Source organism: Aedes albopictus, chromosome 3 (genome assembly GCF_035046485.1).
Source record: "Aedes albopictus strain Foshan chromosome 3, AalbF5, whole genome shotgun sequence".
Lineage (NCBI taxonomy): Eukaryota > Metazoa > Arthropoda > Insecta > Diptera > Culicidae > Aedes > Aedes albopictus.
The window spans coordinates 69,224,806-69,246,412 of NC_085138.1; the positions used below are offsets into that span (position 1 = coordinate 69,224,806).

General features: G+C 38.4%; 2 protein-coding genes and 1 long non-coding RNA gene across 6 annotated transcripts in view; 1 reads left to right on the forward strand and 2 right to left on the reverse strand.

Annotated features, from left to right (window-relative positions):
* LOC109400186 (RNA-binding protein Musashi homolog 2) overlaps positions 1-21,607 on the forward strand; it is a 185,621-nt gene that overhangs the window by 129,632 nt on the left and 34,382 nt on the right. The window lies entirely within an intron of this gene.
* LOC109427107 (uncharacterized) overlaps positions 1-21,607 on the reverse strand; it is a 105,716-nt gene that overhangs the window by 28,277 nt on the left and 55,832 nt on the right. The gene's annotated exons all lie outside the window — the stretch shown is intronic.
* Positions 1,759-20,201, reverse strand: LOC134289435 (uncharacterized). Its single transcript, XR_009998521.1, has 2 exons — positions 7,529-20,201; positions 1,759-7,419 (listed from the first exon to the last, which is right to left on the reverse strand). It is a non-coding gene; the product is annotated as an uncharacterized LOC134289435 (long non-coding RNA).

A 21,607-nucleotide genomic window follows, 5' to 3' on the forward strand; every position in this document is an offset into this window, starting at 1 on the left:
GGTTTTACGTAATCGTCTGCGTCGGTACGAAAACAATTTATGATAAAACGGATTTCAATGTGACATATTTCAATCAAAAGCTTCACCATCAGATCGTCATAAATCATACAAGCAATGTCGAATACGATTCGTGGGTGACTGTTATTGCATGCATTTGTTGGCATCAATATTTGTTTACCAGTAGCATTGGATTTAGGACATTAGATTTTTAGTTAAGTATTCTTGTGGCTCGCAAGCATATCTTGTAGAATTTATTGACACAACGACATCAGCAGCATTTTCCTTACTCCGTACTGGATTCCAGATCATTTGTAGAGTTTCCGATGTTTTACTTGTTATATTCATCAAATTATGCTATTTTGGAGAACCTATTTTACGCTATTTATAGACAACCAATTTTCAGTTTGAAAATTCTTCATTCTTTTGAAGATGAACTGGTCGGCGTTAAGGCAGAGAGGAACATGTGTCTTTTTCCTTATTTCGAGAAAAACGACTCTAAAGTTTACAAATCTGTAACCTTTTAGTTTTTCAACAAATTTTGTTACGGATATAAATATTTGTTACATTAATAAGACAGAATAATTGTTAAATGTGTTATAAATTTTATGTTCCTGCGTTCTTTGTGTTTATATGTTTTATTTTAAATAGTAAACATTCCCCGAGTTTTAGAGCACATTTATAAGGTTCTGACAAATAGGGGTACATGAAATGCAATCCAATATTGATTGCTAACTTTCAGTCCATTTCGGGCAGAGGTCAAGTACTAAAGATGCAAACCTTTCCCTGCCACGGACTTCAAGTTATTGAGCTCAAGTGTCGAAACCCGAAACGGAATGCCCGATTAGGATTAGACAAGACCAAGCTATGAACACAGCAACAAATGCTGTGAACTAAAAGGTAAATTGCCAAATAAAATACATTTCTAGGACGACCGATAGACCCAAATCAATACATGAAACCTCGTCATCCTGTGATCGGAAGATGTTATCCATCTTGATAATAGAGCTCATTTATCTTATGTGTTGTGTTGCGTCAACTTGTGCTGTCTTTTATTTGTGCATTTGTAAGGTTCTATGTGTCGTGATATGATAATACTTTATAATAATCTATTTTCTTTTATTGCTGTAACAATTTTGTTGACACTGTTGAAAATGCTTTGACATCCATGTGCACAACAGAACACGTGTTCTGTTGTGCACATGGATGTCAAAGCATTTTCAACAGTGTAATTTCCCACATGGCTTGGTCAGCCAAAGCAAAATCAAGAAATTGAAATTTTGTTGAGTTTTTCCCATAAACCTTAATAAATAAAGTTATGCTAAACACTACAAATGCATCGTGTCCCAGTTTGAGCGACACAATGCGGACAACTGTTAGCTACAAATGCTCATATTATTTTTCACTTCGAGTCCTACATTTGGGAACTAATGGGATACGAACAGTAAAATAGAACATTATAAATACACAAAACACAAACACATAACATAAAATGTGCCCAGTTATCTGAATAGATAACAAAGTTCAATCACAGGATGACGAGTTTTCATTATTGTTCTTGGTCCATCAATCAATCCTGTAATCGCATGTCTTCTGACGGATTGCCTTTTTGTTCGCACCATTGGTTGCTTACATAGCTTGAGTTTTGTCTAGGAATTTCTAACCCTAAGGGAGCATGTAGATACACTTAAAAAACTTCAACTATAACCAAGGAATACAAGATCACTTCGATAATTGTTCTCCATCGGAAGGTATTTTCCGCTTCTCTCTTTGGCCCTAGACCTCCATCGACAACGACGCATTATTACTGGAACGATTCCAAAACACATTAAACACTGCCGAGCAATTATCATGCAAGGACTGCGAACACCGCACCATCATCGAGAAAAAAAAATCGCAGCCAAACACCTTGCAGGTAATTGCCGAAACAGACATGCTGCTGCTGTGCTTTTGGTGCTCCAGATTGTGTTTGTCTATTTTTTTTTCGCCCTTGTAAATATTTCCCTTCCAAAGCAACGAGGAGGAAACATTTTTATCGCATTACCGTTCTACAGTGTTGGAGCTCAAAAATTCTCTCACACCCATCAACAACCGGGCCGATGTCTGCTGCAATCAAGGATTATCTGGTAGGTTTCATTCCGGTGGGTCTCCCTTGTCTCGTGGCTTCCGCTTTTGGCGTCCTCGGAGGCTAGGCTTTTTTTTGCCAGAAAAAAATAAACCTTGTCTGGTAGAAACGAGCACGTTGTTTAAAAATATTTGACAGTTTTCCATGATCCTGTTTTAGACATTTCGGAGCAACGAAAATATATTTCGAGTATTATAATTCAAACAACATTCCTAGATAATTTTATCCTAGATACTCTTAAGACTGTGAATCCAGTTTACTAGGGAAGCCCTCCAGCAATTTTTTGTTGCAACATCATTAACACATTTTATTCCAAAAGCATTTACGTTCATTCCACGTTGCTTTCCATTCGTTCGTGCAAATCAACTCAAAGCAGCGTCCCATCTCCCCGAAAGCAGAAAGAAAATTTCGGCAGAACGGAACCAAAAGTGTCGAGTATTCGCTTAAGGGGTTTTTACTGTCGCATCAAATTATCATTCACCGTATTCTACGCGGGCTGTTACCTAGAATTTACTATTTACCAGTTCGTGTTCCGCCCGTGTTCCATTCTCGCACACCTCGGATCTAATTTATGCGAAACGCAATCTGATTTACTTTATTAAAAATTCTGTAGCTACTGCCATTTGGCGCCGAAGAACGCGGATGATCGTCATTGCAAAAGCGGAAATGTAATTTTTCCATTTGCTGCTTTAAGAGTACAACGATTGTGTTTTTGGTTGATGAACAACATTTTGAGGAATTTCGACTTTAAAATACGTAGGCGTTTACCAACTAGAACAGTCTTACCGGATGATTCAATATCAGGGACATCTTTTGCGTTCTACACTGATTTTTTACACTTAACAATACTCACTCAGAATTAGTAGGTGATGAGAATAAATAGAGGCTTAGATTGTGTTTTTTTTTTCTCTATTTGTATTGTTATGAAGGAAGTTCCTCTGCTTTTCCAACATACACCAACGCATTTTCCTCACATTTTCCCCGACAAACCTTAAATCTGGTCCGGCTGGTGTGGCGTCCATTCCCCGCATTGCGTGGGACTGCAACCGCAATTATGTCGTTCCCTAATTAAATAAACATTAATCCGATTAACGCCCAAGTGGTCAATTTTGTTTCGTTTACACGTAAGACTTCTTTTTTTCTCCGGAGCTTCCTCCGGAGGTGTGCGTTTGCACGCTATAGGTAGGTTAGGTACTCGCTCTGCTTTGGTCTTGACCAAAACGCAGGCCGACCGCTTGGTCAATAGTAGCGACGGGACGGAGAGGTGATTAGAACCAGGAGGGGCCAAGCCCCCACACAGTCAGTGTGTCCTGGGGCTGGGCTATAGTAGCTGGTGGGGGGCACTTACTGTTGTCGCCCGTGTTTTAGTTGAGCTTTGCATGTTGGGAAACGTTTTTCAAGTGCACCACGCATTCTCTCATGACCAGTAACAACCCATACGACCCTTTCCTCGTTTCCTCGTGCACTAGTGTGCTCTTGGGTTGCAGAGAGCGGGGTCATTGAATGTGTCGCAGACGGCAATCACAACCTCTCAACGATGATTGCGGGTCCGTGAGCTTGAGATTGCTCGGAATACATATTTGTTTTTTTTTCTGTTTGACTTGGTTTGATGAGAGGCTATAAATTCACGGCATAACAGCTAGTTAAAGGAAAAACTAACAATATACAGCATTTGACTCAGCTTTTAGATTTACAACTAAAGAGTAGCACCTCTAGTATCACTGCTAAGTGAGTTAATCTACGTATTTGTACTATACTAACTCAACTGTGAAGTTTACGGAAATAGCTGCATAAGAAGTCCTTGGCAAGATGATTAGCATTTGGAAAAGTGAAAGTGCGGCCACCTGACATGCGTTATGAGCTCGTAAACTTTCACTGTCGTTGTTCAAGATGATCGATCAAATTAGACTTAGAGGCTCGCTAGAATTGATATCACAGCGCAACATTTTTTTTGTCTCAAGAGCAAACTTATGTGTCTCCGAAGGATTTTGGGCCGCTGAATCCGAATCCGGGCTCAGATTTGCTCCAACACGTCACAATTTTGAGCTATACCTCAATTTATAGGGCAAAATATGCGATTTTGGGCTTTTTTAACTGCAAGCCATTAAGCATGGAAATATTTTTTTAAGCAATCAAAAGGTTAATTGGTCAGTTAACATCTAAATTAACGACTCATGCAAAATATTTCATTTTACCTAATCAAATTTAATAGATTTAAGCATTTTATGTTAGTATGAAAACTTGCATGCAACTTTTGGAGGGTGACTTGTATGGGAAATATCGTACCTAACATAAATCGCTTAAAACTGTCAAATTCGATTTGGTAAAACGAAATATTTTGCATGAGTCGTTAATTTAGATGTTAATTGACCAATTAACCTTTTGATTGCTTAACCTTTTGGAGCCGATTTTTTTCGCCACTGTCGACGCAACCTCGCTGGTGTCGAACACGTTTGTTATGCTCGGTTTCATCGCCGGGGTCATATATGACCCCTCCGGCTCCAAAGGGTTAAAACATATATTTCCATTCTTAATGGCTTGCTGTCAAAAAGCCCAAAATCGCATATTTTGCCCTATAAATTGAGCTCAAAATTGTGACGTGTTGGAGCAAATCTGAGCGCGGATTCGGATTCAGCGGCCCAAAATCTGTCAGAGATACATTAGTTTGCTCTTGAGACAGACCAAAAGTTAATTTTTGTTACGCTGTGTATTCTGTCAGGAACAGACTTTTTCAGTCAAGCCAAAGAGCTATTTATAAACCTTCACACCTCATCAATGGATTGAAGCCCGGTTCAATAATTGTTCTGCAAATTGAAAACATCATTTAAGGCAAATATTACTTTCTGTCGCTACATGGCATCACTGTGCATTTAGAATAAGATTTCGCTAAATTTCCTAGAATGACAAAGATTTCTAACTAACTAAATGTACAAACAGTTAACCCTCCTAGGATGTTAGGTATTTCGCATCACGATGGTGTAGTGCACGTTCAGCATGCCTATCTGTGTCATATTGACCCCAACATCTTACTAGGATTAAGATATGAGTGAAATGTACAAATAGACAAATTATGAGTGATATTCAAAAAACCAAAGCTCAGGTGGGATTTGAACTCACTCACAACCCTTGTACGCTACTGCTAGGCACGTTGTTTACCAATTATGCTACCAAGCCAATCCATGACACAAATTAGTAACATTCACACAAATCTGAGCTAAAAGCTAAAGCACAAAAAATGAGCAAATTTTCCAGTGCCAGCGCCAGGCTAAGTGCAAAAATCCAATCTATTTAAGCCATATAATATTCTTACTGCTTAAACTGACTGGGTTCATTCTGCGAATGGAGTGAAGCGACACAACTCGGACTCGTACTTAGAGGTGAGAAAGATCGACTCAAATGAAGTGACTCGCCGGGCAAATCAAATGGAGAATCACCTCATTCGATTCGAGATTTCTCACCTCGATACACGAGTCGAGCTGTGCCACGTCACTGGACTCATAGAATGAGCACAGAGATTTTCACACTTATGCCAGCGCTAGAACTGGAAATGCAATTTACTCATTTTTGTGTTGTTCCACTTTACATGAAAATGAGCGAATTCTGCCACCGTGTATATACGAAGAGCGAGTGCGACTTATTTACTGTTGAAACTAAAACGGGTAAAGCTGGTTCAAAATGTTTTTTACATGCTCACTAGCGTCAGCCAGGAGAGAAATCAAACTGCTTGTCTTTACGAACCAAACGACTTTCTGTACAAATTTGCCGAAGACTTGAACTTTCTATCCTATCGGGATCGCGAGATAGAACTAACTAAAAATGCTTATTTTTACATGCTCACTAGCGTCACCTAGCAGCGGAATTGCGAACCAAACTGCTTACCTTTACGAGGCCAAAGACAACTTTGCCGAAAACTTGAACTTTTTATCTTATCGGGATTGCGCGATCGAGCTAGTTAAAAATTCTTATTTTCACATGCTTACTAGCGTCGCCTGGCAGTGGAATTGCGAATTAAATTGCTTGCCTTTATGAAATAAACGACCTTCTGAACAAAGTTGCCGAAGACTGTATCTTCACAGATTACCAAGATGTCGAGATATAGCAGCATGAATTTACTCGTTTATAACTGATTGTTGGAATACTTTTTCAAGTGAGAGACCGTAGTTAAAACGGGTAGTGTAAATGAATCGTTATTGATTATTTGAATGCTTGAGATAGTTGTAATGTAACTCAAATGTAATCCATTATTGCTTATGTGACACAAAATTTATTTAGTAGCTGGCAACACTGATCATGTGGAATCAAAATTCTAAATATTTTAGATCCGAAGCTCAATGTCAATCAAAGTTATACAGGTATACCTCGATTTAGTGTACATTTCAATATTCGAAATGTCTATAAAATCGAAAATGAAAAACTACTTCAGAAATTCTCTAGTCATTCGTTTGGAGAATTTATTGGAGATTCATTTAGAAAATCTATCAGAAATTTTCTTTAGAAATTCTACTAAAAATCTTTCAAAAAAAATGGTACGGATTTTTTTCCGAGTATTCGGCCAAAAATGCCCTCACGGATTCTTTCAAAAAAAAATCCTTGGATTCTTTCGGAAATTTTCTTTGTTTAGAAATTCCTCCTATTCTACTGATTCCACAAAAAAATCTTTCAAAGCATCTTATGATTTACTTCTGAAATTTCTCCATTTTATGTCCCAAAAAAAATCATGAATTAAGGCAGAAATTCCTCCAGGGATTCTTTCATAAATTCGTTCAGATTCCTTCAAAAATGTCTTTAGACATTTATTCAGAAATTTCTCCAGATATTTCTTTGATAAAACTTGCAGCGATGCCTTTACAAACTATTCCAGAATTTTTGAAAAGATGTTTCAAAAGTTCCTTCAAAAATTTGTACTGTGTTAATTTGGAAACTTCCAATTTCTCCAGAAATTCCATTAGGGATTCTTCCAGAAGTTTCGAAAAAAAAATTGTTGTGTAAGATAGTTGTGTATGAGCAAAAATTCCTCCAGGTATTTATTTATAAAATCTTTCAGAGATTACCCCATTTTTTTGGGAATTTCTTGATTTTTTTCCGAAAAATTCTTCGGAAACTCCTGCATTCTCCCAAACGATCTTCCAAGAATTTACTCCAAAACTTTTTCTGGGACTTGCTCTAGAAATTGCTTTAGGGATTTATTTTAAATCTGAATTTCTGTCCCAGAATCTTCCTGTAATTTGTTTAGAAATTACTCCACGAATGTGAGATCCATTCAGGAATTTTCTGCAGGGATTCCTATACAAACTGACCTTCCACATTTTTTTTAAAAGATGCTTTTAGAAAATCTCCCATGGGTTTTATCATAAATTGGATTAATAATTTATTCAGAAATATTTCCAGATTCCTATACAAACTGACCTTCCACATTTTTTTCGAGAAATGCTTTCAGAAAATCTCCCATGGATTTTATCATAAATTCGATTAATAATTTATTCAGAAATATTTCCAGATTTTCACAGAAATCTCCCAGGTATTCTTAAAGAAACTTTGGAAACCTTTGAAAACTCTTCGTAGATTTACTTTAACCCTTATGTGGCCGGTAGGATACCCGGGTACCCAGCACCCATTTAAAATACACGGTGTAGAAAAAAGCAAAAAGTTTGCCGGCCACATAACGGTTAAACAAATATCATAGAATTCCTAAAGAAATTCAGTCAGGATTTTTTTCACACATTTTTCTTGGGATTCCTTTAGACTTTAGAATGTCCTCCGGAATTTCCTCGAAGAAATCCTAAAGAAAGTCTTGCACGGATAGCTTCAAAAAATGTTACATGGATTCCCTTAGAAAATACTTCAAGAATTCCTCTCAACAAATTTCGCATAGATTGTTCCAGAAATTCATCTATGAATTTTTACAGATTTTTTCAAAAATTTTCAAATGCTTTCATTTAGAAACCTTTTCATGCACTTTCTCAAAAATACTGATTTTTTCAGAAAATGGGTTTTGCATATCGGCTCTCGTTTTAGATTTTCTAACTGCCTTTTGGAAGATTCAGTTTGCGTTCAATTTAATTTCATTTCGGTTCTATGAAATCGTGTTTTAATCCAAAAAAAACAGTGCCTGTTCGCGTGTGCAAAAGTGTGTTTGTGGTTCCGGGCTCCTGCATTAGTAGCACTGATGTCGGTGCAATTGAAGCGTCCGTATAAACTACCGGAGTGAAAATGCGGTCGTTTTGGGACGTGAATCCTGAATTGGATGCTGAGCTGCTGATTTGGTGAGAAAGTTCCAACTACTTTTCCCCTCTTTAAAAAGGAAATAAGATTTATTATTATTGTCTTTATTAACGAGACTTTCAAGGAAATAAGATGTAGGGTGGGGCGGGGCAAGATGGGTCGCGGGGCAAGATGGGTCAGTGCCATTTTCGGGCGCATTACTCATGTTTTGATTATGTTAATAATTTTGTTAGATGACCAGCATGAATATACAAAAGTTCGGGGCATTGATTGAAAAATTATTCACTCTCATTGGAAATAAAAAATAAAATGGTTTTTAGCCATTTTTCTTATGCGATACATCCCATATAATCTCCATATAAACGGCCGCGGGGCAAGATGGGTCACCTTCAATTTTGAACGTATTTTTGGAGCAGTCAAAAGTTATTTATTTTTTATTACAAGACTATCTCATAACTGACTTCAATCAAGCGGAATGAACGCTTTAAATTATAACATAAAATTATGATAATTTTTTAGTGAAAACATCGATTTTCAAGTCGCCTGAGGACCACTCGAATCGTAAAGTTTTTTATATTCCAAATAAATTTATAAAATGTTTACTAGCAGCTCTTGTTTACTCAGTATGGATATGGAGCATATATGAATGCGGAACAAATCTTATATTTTGACGTTTTTCGTTGAGAAAATGTGAATTACTTAAAAGGTGACCCATCTTGCCCCGCACTTTTTTCACGGCGCAAAATCAATCACTTTTCAAAACTGCTTGTTTAACATCATATTTTGTATTTAATAAACTTTTTATGGACTTTTAGCATAGCTAACTAGTGTATTGAAGAGTAGCGGACGAATACAAACCAATACGATTTGTATTTACAAAGTTATGGTGATGCATCCTTAGGTGACCCATCTTGCCCCGCCCCACCCTACAATTACTTTTGGCATGTATCCAAGTCCGTATCGTACAGTAGACTTTTGTTTCCATTTTTTTCGATTTTTTTTTTACATTTCAACACATTTAGTGACAAGTAGACCACGTTCTCCACGTTTTATTCAGGCCTAGATTCGTAATGTCGCGGGTGTGAAGACAGTTTTTATTGAAGTGGTTTTACTATTTTTTTGATTAACTTCTTTTTTTTTGTTTGAGGTATGTAAATTGAGATATATATTTTTGTTTTTGATCGTGATGATGTGTGATGATGTCACATTAAAACTAGGCTAAACGTCGCGTTCAGTTCAATTCTGTGTGAAATGGATTGAAGACTTCTGCTTCCTAACGGAGTGGAGACGCGCGATAGGATTTTGTTTTTAGCTTGTTTTCGCATGGAAAAGTGCTCGACCCCTTACGGTAAATATTCCTTGAAAATAACGCGAATGTGGGGACGATTTCAATGGGATTTATTGCTTGTGCATCGTTCATCGTAAAACAAAACAGAATCGGTCCGTTGATTGTAGCAATTTGTTTACCAAGACAAAATCCCTAATACATATTCCCTTCCCATATCCAAACTCCTGGTGATTTCTCGTAGTAACGCAGATAATTCCTCGGTTATTGGCCTAAGCGAGATTCACGTCATCACTACCTTCCCTATCCTCAATTGATCTGCATTCGGACACGGCCGGCGCTGGTATTGCTTATTGAAAAGTATTGGGATTCCAGCATTTACACAATGAGGAGAAAGCTAGTCCCAAGCATCACCTGTTGGTTCTTTGTGTAAATGCAGATGTCCTTGCAATAACAGAGGAGCAACCGCGGGCAATCAATCATGCTCATGCTCATGCTCATGCTCATGCTCAATACTGATTTACCCAATTAGTAATTCAGAACTCCTTCTCAGATGCTTTCCAAAGAATGTCCTCCAAAGATTGCTTTATTATCTCTACAACAGATTCAAGACGTTTCCCTTCCAGAAATTGTTTCAAGGATTTCTTAAGAATGTCTCAGAAAATCCTGCAAGGAATCTTTCAGATTTTTTTTTTCTACAGATTCTTTCAAAGATTCTTATAAGGCTTCTTCGCTTCTTACGAAATTGCTGGAAGACATTCTAGCAGAGGTTTCCTGCACACATTTCATCAGAAGTTCCACCGAGTATTCCTCTATGTTTTTTTGTCAAAAAATCCCCCAAGCGTATCTCCAGGAATTCATTAGAAAATGTTTAGGATTTTTGTTAGGGGATCTCTCAGCGATACTTTCGGAAATATCTTAAGAGAATTCTTCAATATTCCTAGAATTACTGCAGAAATTTCGGCTGGAATTTCTTAAAAAGTAATTCCATGGATTCTTTGAGAAGTTGTTCCAGTAGTTCCTTCAGGAATTGGTCAAGCGATTCCTTAAGAGATTCCTCCAGTAATTCATCTACGGGGATGTACCAGTGAAGGGGCGCTGAAATCGGGGAACCTTGACTAACTAGCTCTGATTTTACCAAAAAAACTGGAAATAATTTATTACACATCTGCCGAAACATTGCAATGAACTTTATATTGAACCTGCTACAAATTTTGCAATTCAATCAGCTGTGTACACGCCTAGATAGTATTAAGCATCTACCAAAAATATCACAGGAATATATTACAATTCGCGGTGAGGAAGTGATAAAAAATCTTGAAAGAAGTTTGTTAGAAGGCTTTGAGGATAAGTCTAAAAAATATCGCTAGAGAATCACCCCATATACTTCGCTCATCGTGATCATCGACAAGACGAGGGATATTGGTAACTAATGAAGTCAGAAAAGGAAGTATGAGATTAGGGCAAATATATAAATGGTATGCTTTGGTGCTATGGGTGCTCCACAAAACAATTTATTGGTATGAAGTGCTCTGCGTGTCAAAAGGCTTTAGTTTTAACCCGTAGGCTACGGTGGTTATTCAAAATGTTCAAACCGCTCGGTAAGGTGCAAAAATCAATATTTCTCAATGGCCTTTTGAGTTTTACATTTACGCTTAAAAACGTTGTCCACTTCGACTTCTGGATGTTCTGAGGATTTTACAAATCTCAGTATACGTAGTAGATCACTTCCAGTTGCATTGCGATTGTCTACGGATAGGTTATCATGAAGTTCTTAATTTCAGAGTTCTTTTGGAGAACTTTCACGTACAACTTGACGTAAATTTCTTAAGCGCTATATTGACAACCTACCCAGACAGCCAATTTACACGTATAATGAAGTTTATGTCCATGTAATACGTACTTTTTTGTGGCAAAGTTACATCGCATAAGATGCAGAAAAAGAGCCTTATGCGTACAAAAGTGGAGGCCCTATACGTGCATGACCGGAAAAATAATAAAGCTTTATGATTTGAAGCGATACCCGAGCAGGAGAAAATAGCTGAAGAATACCAAACTCAGGAATGAAAACCGAATACCTACAACCTGAATGAGATATTGAGAAGCCCTGCATAAGAGGTAAAATACCTAAAATAATAACTTGTGTGTATTCTATGCATAACACGTAAATAATGACATCAGGTATGGCAATACCTAAATAATAATCGGTGATTTTTTCATACAAATAGTGATTTTTCCATAATAATACCTCAAACAGTCCTCAACACCAAGCCAATAACTCGTCGAGGTATTTCATCAATACCTAGAAATTACCAAAATAAGTTATTTTCAATATCTGAGTAACCGGCCAATACCTTGTCTTGGTATGATACCTGACTTTATTATGCAGCAGTTATGTGTCAGTTATTCATTCCTGCTCGGGTATCTTTTGCAATGCACGGTGTGCTCTATTGCGACGTAATATAACATATTATGCGAATGTAATTACAATGACATTCTAACTCACCTCAGTGTTTGTTGGAATGCACATGGTTTACCTGTGGTGTTTGTTTTCGGCAGGCTATCTGGAGTTAAAAACAACGAAGCATGATTTCCCGCACAGTTATCACTACTCCTCTCTTACTAGCGCCACCAATTGTTGACCATCAGGCCAACAAAACAAAAATGATGACTTTGTAACTTTCTTCGTAACCATAATAATGGCTGTCCACTTTCTTGTAGCTTTTTGGCACTGCATTCACAGTCCAACAACATCCATTTCATTGTTATCACGTATCAAATCGCATTATGTCAACATAAACGATTCTAGCTTGTATGAAGACTTCAACGAGTTTATTTTCACCTTTTTTGTGATTTCGTTCGTACAACAGTGCGAGATAAACTGACATAGGGTTTCTAATTACTTGGGCACCCGCGTCAATTCCCGGCACCTCGCAGCAAAAAATATCACTTGCCGCATATATCCCAAAAGCACTTCCGTATGTAATCATTCATAGTCAATGAGCTGCACGTTCACTCTGAAGCCACACAAGTGCTCACAACAACTATTACAAGCAGGTGAGTGCACTTCGTCAGCACAGAATTGGGTGCCGAAGTGATTTTGCTGGAAGTTCAGCACTGGTGCCGAGAATTGGCGCTGGACTTGGAGCAGTGAACGCGTTCAATCACTCTTAACAACAAGTTTACGCAATAAGATATCTGATTCATATGGAAGAAGTGGAAGAAAACGGTCGTTTTGTTGTGAATTTAGGTAATGCACAATTTTGTTTACCTGTAGTGCCGGGTATGGGGTCAAAACCCCTAATAAGAAAAGTATCAAGCGAAGTCCCATATAGCCCATATAGCCGAGGCGGTAAACGCACGGGTATTCAGCATGACCATGCTGAGGGTGACGGGTTCGATTCCCGGTCGGTCCAGGATCTTTTCGTAAATGAAATTTCCTTGACTTCCTTGGGCATAGAGTATCTTCGTGCCTGCCCCACGATATACGCATGCAAAATGGTCATTGGCAGAGGAAGCTCTCAGTTAATAACTGTGGAAGTGCTCATAGAACACTAAGCTGAGAAGCAGGCTTTGTCCCAATGAGGACGTTACGCCAAGAAGAGAGAGAGAGAGAAGCGAAGTCTTATAATAATCGCAGTACACTGAAACCTCCATTTAAGTCGAAGCATGGCTGATCGAAAATGTTTTTTACCGTACAAGCAATGACAAAACTAAAGCATTTATATTTTTTAACACTTTGCATGACAAAGGAGATTTGCCAAAAAATATAAAACTGTATAGTTTAGTCATTGCCTGCACGGTAAAAAATATTTTCGATCAGCCATGCTTCGACTTAAATGAAGATGTACGCATCTATGCGAATCAACTGACACTCTGCGAGTTCGCTCGCACGCTTTTGCGAATAAATAAAGTTCGTCGCTATGAAACATCAGAATATCAGAATGTATGTGATAAAAATTGTCCCTTTTCTGTACATATATGCAATAGTGATTTCAAATAGGGCTTCATACGATGTACAGCGTGCATCCTTATTCGACTCATGGTTGTCTGGGTAACATCTTTTTCCTCCGTTTTCAAATAAATCAATTAATCAATCAATTAATCAATTAATAACAAAATATGCTTAAATGTGGAGCGAAAATGGTACGATAGTTAAAGGGCATGCCTTTTACGCCGAGGACCTAGGATCGAATCCCACTACGCCAAATTCACAAAGCGTGAGTTATTCCATCGACATGGAAGTCGCTTAACTTTTCTGCCGAATTCCCATAACTGAATCGTATTTCAAAACCAATTTGTCCAGTGTGGTTCACACTAGTTGCCATATGAGCATAATGGAAGCCTCAATCATTTCACCTGAACGCTTCGATTTGACCTCTAATATTTATGCTGGTTTAGTAAAATTCCGTTCCATATGTTTTGTTTAGAAAAACAAACATTACTACGTTAACCACTATTATTAGCTCCCCAAAAACCACCACTGTTGATCCATTCCATCGCTGCTTGCTGTTTGTTGACTTTTGGGTGCGGGAGGATATCATCGTTAGAACCGCAAATCGGATCATAAATGCAAATATAGATGAGAGCATTTATGATTGTTTATTTTATGTGCGGTTTGATCGATACATAGTACAGTATAACATAATGCTTGTTTTGGCATTTTTTGTGTGCTTTTACCCCCTCGAGGATAGACATTGATTTAAACACCAACATGTTATTTTACGAGCGGTTGTGTGTGGGTGCGTTGTCCCTGAGGCAAAACAACCTCTGTGTGCAAGGTCCTATGGGGAGAAATCTCCCGTTCGAAAGCTTTTGGGTCACTGGGCAGCCGTTTATGGATTTGTAATTGACGGTTTTTGGTTTTCGAGTGCTTATCCAAATATAACACTAATTACATTCAAACAATAATATTTCAACGAACCCTTAGTATGAAAGTACAGTAAATCATATCAACAACGAGTGAAGTAATTTATAGTGGCGCGAACCATCGCGGAAGAATAAATTCCCACAGTTTCCGGGAAGGTCGAACCGGACTGCGCGAGGCGGTCAAGTTGAAGTGCACTCGAACGTAATCTCGCGCGAAATGTCCATTGAATGAGCAACAACACGGTAGCGATCGAAGCGTTCAATATGGTGAATTATGAATATTGCACGTCTAGGTCAAACCAACGAAATAAGTGACCCGGCGAGAGCACAGTTTTCTAATTACATATGCCATTATTGCTGTTAATGAATGAATCACTTTGAACGTGTGAATTTTTGTTTAGTATTCTGTGTTCTGAATGGATTGGGCGTGCTTCAGACTTTTTCGACCACACTCAACTGAATTTTGATCACAAGAGAAACTGTGGATATGAATTATGTGTGTGCATGTTCCATGCTATGTTTTATCAGTTCACATTTGAACATGTTATCAGTTTTATTGTTCACTTTTGAAATGGTTTCGTCCTACATTTCATAATCTATATTGTAGTATGCACTCCATTCACCGCCCCGCCCAAGACCATACCTATCCCACACTCATTGGTCACCCAATATGCAAGTCAAACAAATAATTGAAAAACTTCATCGCCAATTCATTTCAAGTTGATTCCGAAAGTTAACACCGAACCCAGCGCAGCCAGTAGTCATTACGTGTTAATTAGACCCAGTAGCTCTCTTTCACTTTGACACAAAGTTGGTGCTGCTGATACGATCGCCTCACCTCCTGTAATTCCGTCAACTGTCGTTCGATGGTTAATGAGGATTCCCAACAATCCTCCCTCGCGACCCTTCATTTTCCCGTTTCTTCAAGTTTTTTCCCTCAGCTCCCACCCACCCTTATTTATTACTGTGGAGTGGGTGACTCTGACTATGCTGATGGGGGGCAAGGACATTCACGCTTTGGGTGTTTCTCTGCTTCTGCAGTAAGCACTTTTCATCACCCGATGAATGCTTTGCTAATGTGCTTCCTTTCTGTCATTGCAAGGATTTTCCATAATCATCCGCTCGCTTCTGCTTGCTTTGGAGTGAATAAAAAATCTGATGAAGTTTTTTTTTGATGATTTCTTGATTTGTAAATGTGTGGGTGTGGATAGAAAGACGACGTCACAATCGAGTTAAGCTAGTCGCCACGTAGTGGCGCTATTCACGAGTAAAAGCCCATAACCTTATCAAAACTTGTGATAGCGCTAATCCGGGCTGTATCGACAGAAAGCTTTCCAGCTTTCAGGATACGGCATTTACGCTTCTGCGCATGTGCCACATTTTTGTTCGAGAACCCTTCGGTGACACTAGGTACGAGAGGAAGTGAATGTGCTGTGATAGTCACGTGAACGCACTGAAAAACCGGGGATTCTTGCCAGAACAGCGTAACGCGAGCGCATGTTCCAAGAAGAGTCCTCTGCCGTTGTCGTCGTGGGGCGTGATGCTTTCGGTGGTTGATACAGGGGTTACCAAACGATATTGGATTTGTTTATTCGATTTTCCTTATCAAGATTTTGTTATTCCAATGTTTTTATTCTTTCATTTTTATCTTGTTTTCATAAAATTGAACACCCACAGATAAGCCTAAACTTAAGTTTCTTAGAAAAGTTTTCATTTCTGTGAAAGTAAAGAAAGCTTCTGGCTTTTTTCATGTTTTTATGCCGTCCTTTCTTGAACGTATCAGACTCCATAAAACTCAAGTTTACAGCAACTTTTCGCCATGAATACCACGTTAGATTCTCACAATAAAACATCGTGTTAAATCAGGAAAACCATTCTATGATCTACACAGCAAAAAAATAGCCGCTGTTACGCTTGTCTCTCTTAGTACTCGCTACAGCAGCTAACACACCGCCGGAGCTGGTCCCTTGTTTGAAGTAGAAGCTGTTTAACTTTGACTGTTAAGTTTTTAACAAGCTGAAATAGCCGAGATTGATCAGGCGTGAAATGTCCCTGATGACACCCCCGTGGAATCTGTGCTAGATGTTCCAGGGTGGTCGTATTAGTTGATACTGACTTCAAGCTATCGTTGCTGACTCATTCATTCGAAATCATGAAGATTAATATGTCACAAGGCATGTTTAGGTTAAAAACCAGAAATGTCCTCAATGCGGCCCAGCAGAATCTGTCATGATGATCCGGATAGGTTAATTTATTCAAATCTGGTTATAGCAGTTGTGTTTCGCTGTTCGCAACAGAAATTTCGACACAATAACTCACGAAATAATCACTTTTTGTCATTTTGGCAACCCCCTGACCCCAGCACAATCCGGAATATCGCCGGAATGGTTCCGGATATTGCATGGCCACTTAAGTATAATAAACTAGCACCAATACTTGATCGATTGATCACGAAATGCCATATTTGTTGTTCGCTGTCAAATTTTCAGCTCAATCGCTCATAAACAAAGTTACAGAAAGCCAAAGTTGGTAATTTTGTATGGAAAACGGCTTTCACTGCTATTTTTATGAACATAGCTGTATATCAAACAAATTGCCAGCAATATGTTTTGCTATTGTGGGAAATTCTGTTTTAGTAGGATTTTTTCTAGGTTACATTCTTCATCAGAAGAATGAGTATGATGGCTGCATTATCTATTCTATATAAAAATGCAGTGGCATACATATGTAGCGCGGCGCTTAAATCGCGAACGGAGAGTCCTATTTGGGTCGTATAATTTTGGTATGTTAGTTTTTGATCAATGAAGTTTAATCAGGCAAAACCATGGAGAAATTGAGATTTGTAAAAAGAAACGATTGTTCATACATTTTAAACAAGGAAGTAGACTAAGAACGCAAAAAAAAAACAGTAGGGAGAACAAAGTTTTCACAACGTAAGAGCAAACAATTTTGTATGTAACTCGCTGTAAAACTCGATTTTTTTCAGCACTCTCATTTCTACAACTAGGCCATTTTGGATAAATGTACAAAACGTGCTGAATAAAATTATCTGTTTGCAACTTGTTGTTTGAATTAGTAGAGTTCCTTCAGTCTAGCGTTTATGAACTACTCAAAACTGCAGACAATTTAAGTTATTTAAGGGGGGGGGGAGTCCAGCGTAGCGTTACGACCCATACAAAATTTTTCGGGCTTCACTACAAAGAGCGTTACCGCTAAAGAGAGCCTCTGAAGCTTACACAGCGAGAATGGTTAAGGCCACTTCTAGTCAACCATTCAGTTGATTCATTGTGCAATTGTCTTGTCAATCACGGAGTAACAACCGTGCAATCAGTCTCTAAGCTAAGCTGAATCCTGTTCCATAAGAAACCTTCCCTACTATCCCACCATCCTGGGACCTTGGAAATGTAGACGTAAGCTCAATCTTATGAAGAGTAAAGACTGTTTATGAATTTTCCTCTTCTTTTTTATCATTTTGCTACAAGAACGATTCCGTTATTATTGAATGTATTCATCTATAATAATAAATGCAGGATTGTTACAACTACGCGGATTTCACGGATTTGGCCCGGAATTGGGTTTTGCTGATTTGCATCATTGTGACAATACTGTATGCAGTTAAACCATTTAATTCTCTGGAAAACGTCTATTCGCGTAGATAGGAATCTGTGCCTTCTAAAAATCTTCTGATATTGTTCGGAGATCCTGGTGAACACCCATTTTTTGAATTTTCCTAAAATCCGTCTATAAAATTTTCTAAAGATTTCTTTCGTAGTGCCTGAACTGCCGTCAGACGTATAAATGTCATATGTTACATTTCGAATTTATGAGTTTTTTTATGTCAAACGCCATATTTTGATACGTATTTTTGAAACATTTTGTCAAAATATAAAAATATATTTATTTCGATAGTTTTTTGCGTTAGTCAAAAAAATGCGGCAACAGCCAAAGTTTATTTTGAAACTTCAAATGCGTTTATCACGTGTTCGTAAATTATACCATGTAACATTTTTGCGTCCGAGGGCAGTGAAGTTTTTGAATAAAAAATTCTTGTAGAAACGCTGAAATTAAAAGCTGGAGAAAATGTTTGAAAGAGTTTCGGAGACTATTAACCATAGGACTTTTAATTAGATTAAAGAAAACTCTTCAAAATGTTCATCTAAAAATATTCTGCAACAATTCCTCAAATATTATTATTATAAATATGATGGTTGTCTTTATTTAATTTTAGAAAAACACAAGTTTCTCAAAAAAGTCAATGCACCAGAGGCTGTTAGGGCAGTTCCAATAACCATCTGCCCAGGATTTTTCAGAGTGATATTCCATATCCCAGGATCATTTCCAGAAATATTTGTTTAGAAAAATCCTTGAGAAAACTTAAAAAATGCATAAATTCATTGCAAGTACTGCCAGTGAAAATTTCGGGGAAAAATTCTATGGGATTCCTTGCTGGCATTTCAAGTAGAATTATCGGAGAAATTCTTGGAGAACTCATAAAAAATTCAGGAAGGAATTTCAAACTAACTTTCTGAAAAAAAATGAAATGACTCTAGAAAATAAATATTGTTCTTTAAGAATTTTACGATAGGTAGCTCAGGCATTTTTTCAGTATTTCCTCCAGATACACTTACTGAAGGGTTCCTATCTAAAGATGCTTTCTTGAGTGTCCGTCTCACTGGAATGTTCCAAGCAGTGTCGTGAAGCATCAGCGTACAACAAAAAAGCTGATAAACACCAAACTTGTATCACCCTGTCTCTGCGGTTTCTGATTCGCTCTCTCTCTACAGTCACCCGGTCACCCTTGTTTTGCTACAATCATCCTGACTTGGATACGGCTCATGTGAGTGTTATAACTCTCTCCGTCGCCTCAAGCAGATGCACGCGCAACAGCATGTAAAACTATGCATGTGTATTACCACAAGCACGATACTACGTCATAAATACTATTCGTTTTGCATAGCTCAGTTTAAACGCACACATTGAGCGCACCACGCAGTTCGCCCTGGCTACGGCAAACGCTCTCACTTCGCCCGTTATGCATCGTTGCTCAGAGAGATTGATTCTCTAGCAACCCGCCTGAAGCATACTCAGCAACTGCTATCGCTGCAAAGCTGCCAAAGGTGGAACCCACAACATGTTTGTCATTCCAGGCATGACATGCTAGCTGGTTCGTATCACCTTGGGAAGGGTGACACCAGAAAGCGGTTCAAGTGATTGTCTCGTGATGGTCGCGATTATTCGCAAGACTGGTTCCAAGCAATAATACCTAAGAATTTTTGTATCTAATTTTATGCTAATTCCTCTAGAGTATCGTATTCAAATTTATGCATATTTTAAAAATTATTCTAAAAAAATTGTATCAGGTATTATTTTTGAATATACACTGAAATTCTTTAAGGAACTCGGCACCGTTTTTTTCACGAATCCCGTAGCATTTGGCATGCTTCTCCGGGGATTTTGTTTGATGGGTTCTGACGAATATTTCTCTACGAACGGCCTGTGGATTGCTTCAGCCATTTCGATAAAAATTCTTCAAGTAATACTTTTGAAAAAAAAAATAACGAAAGTCATAATCAAGATGATCCACTATACGATTCAAACTTTCAGTTTCAGTTGTCAGCCAACGCGCGATCGGATCGGTCGACTCTTTGCGGCAGAGCAAACCATCGTATCGGTTTCGATTTTTGCAATAGAATTATCATTGTTCATTTTGAGATTGAGATGGCATCCGTCAAAAATCTCCAACTACATACCATCCGAAACTGCGCCCTTATTGAGTTGCGCACCTTAGAAGCTGCAGAACGGTTGGCTTCTGCACATCATCTAAAACACTCCATGCAAGCAGGGAAGAAAAACTTCAACATTCCGGTGTACATAGAGGATACAGCTATCAACGTCCGTGTACACGATCTCCCGCCAAGTGTACCCAATTCATCCGTCGCCGAACACATGAAGCAGTATGGAAAGGTAGTATCAGTGGCCCGCGAGTTGTGGAAAAAGTTTTTTCGTGGAATACCGAACGGCGTCCGTGTAGTTCGCATTGAACTGACCAAACATATACCATCGTTCATCCGAATACAAGATCAGCTAACCGCTGTATCTTATCGATCGCAGATACCCACTTGCATGCGATGCGAACAAAAAGCACATCCTAAGCTTAAGTGCTCGGAAGCAGCAACCAAAAATAAAGCGCGCCATGTAACGTTGGCACCAAACACATGCGATACCCAACCAGCAAACGAATGCAGTGAGGCTGACAACCCCGTACCGATGGATGTCGCATACGAGAATTATAACGTCGAAGCTAACGCAGTAGCTGAACAAAGTCACCGGCAGCAGTCAAAACGAGACATTCGTCAAACGAGCCCAACGGATAGCAACGCACCACCTCGTAAAAAAACAGATCACATGGAAACAATGGGCCCCATCACCACGGCTCGTTCGATCGTTGTTGGCGAAACTGGATTAGGAAGAGCTGAGAATGAAGACACAGACACAGATGATTCAGGTCCGGATCCCGCAAAGGATGACGTCGATGGATGGCTTGTTAAGTTTCGAAAGCAATCAAAACGGCACAAAAAAATGATAGCTGCGCTAGACCGTAATTCAGTAACTGAAATTTAGAATTAATTGTAATTTTATTATGAATTCTCTCGACATGAATGCACCTCGGTGTAAAATGTCGTTAATAAAATAAAAAAAAAATAAAAAACTTTCAGTTTTCACTCAGTGCCCAATTAGTGCATTTCAGTTGAAAGTGCCTTTTCGTCAAAAATGTAGAGTGTAAAGAAAACAGTAAATTTACCTTTACACCCTCGCAGATTCAGCGCGAATTGGTTTTTCAAATTGAGTTTACCGACAGACCAATATGTTGGCCATCTCGGACTTCTGTCCTCCCCTATTTTGTTCAAATACAAATTTTAAAATTTGTATGCAGCATAGACATTGGCCAGAACACACCCCCAAAGTCGACGTGGTTTATGAACGGTCACTTTGCTGTTTTTCGTATAAAAATGTTGACTAACTGTTTATTTTCTTGTTGCATAGTTCTTAAACGAGCCATTTGTGTTGAAGCAAAATGACAAAAATACTTCTAATATGCTGTTTTAACA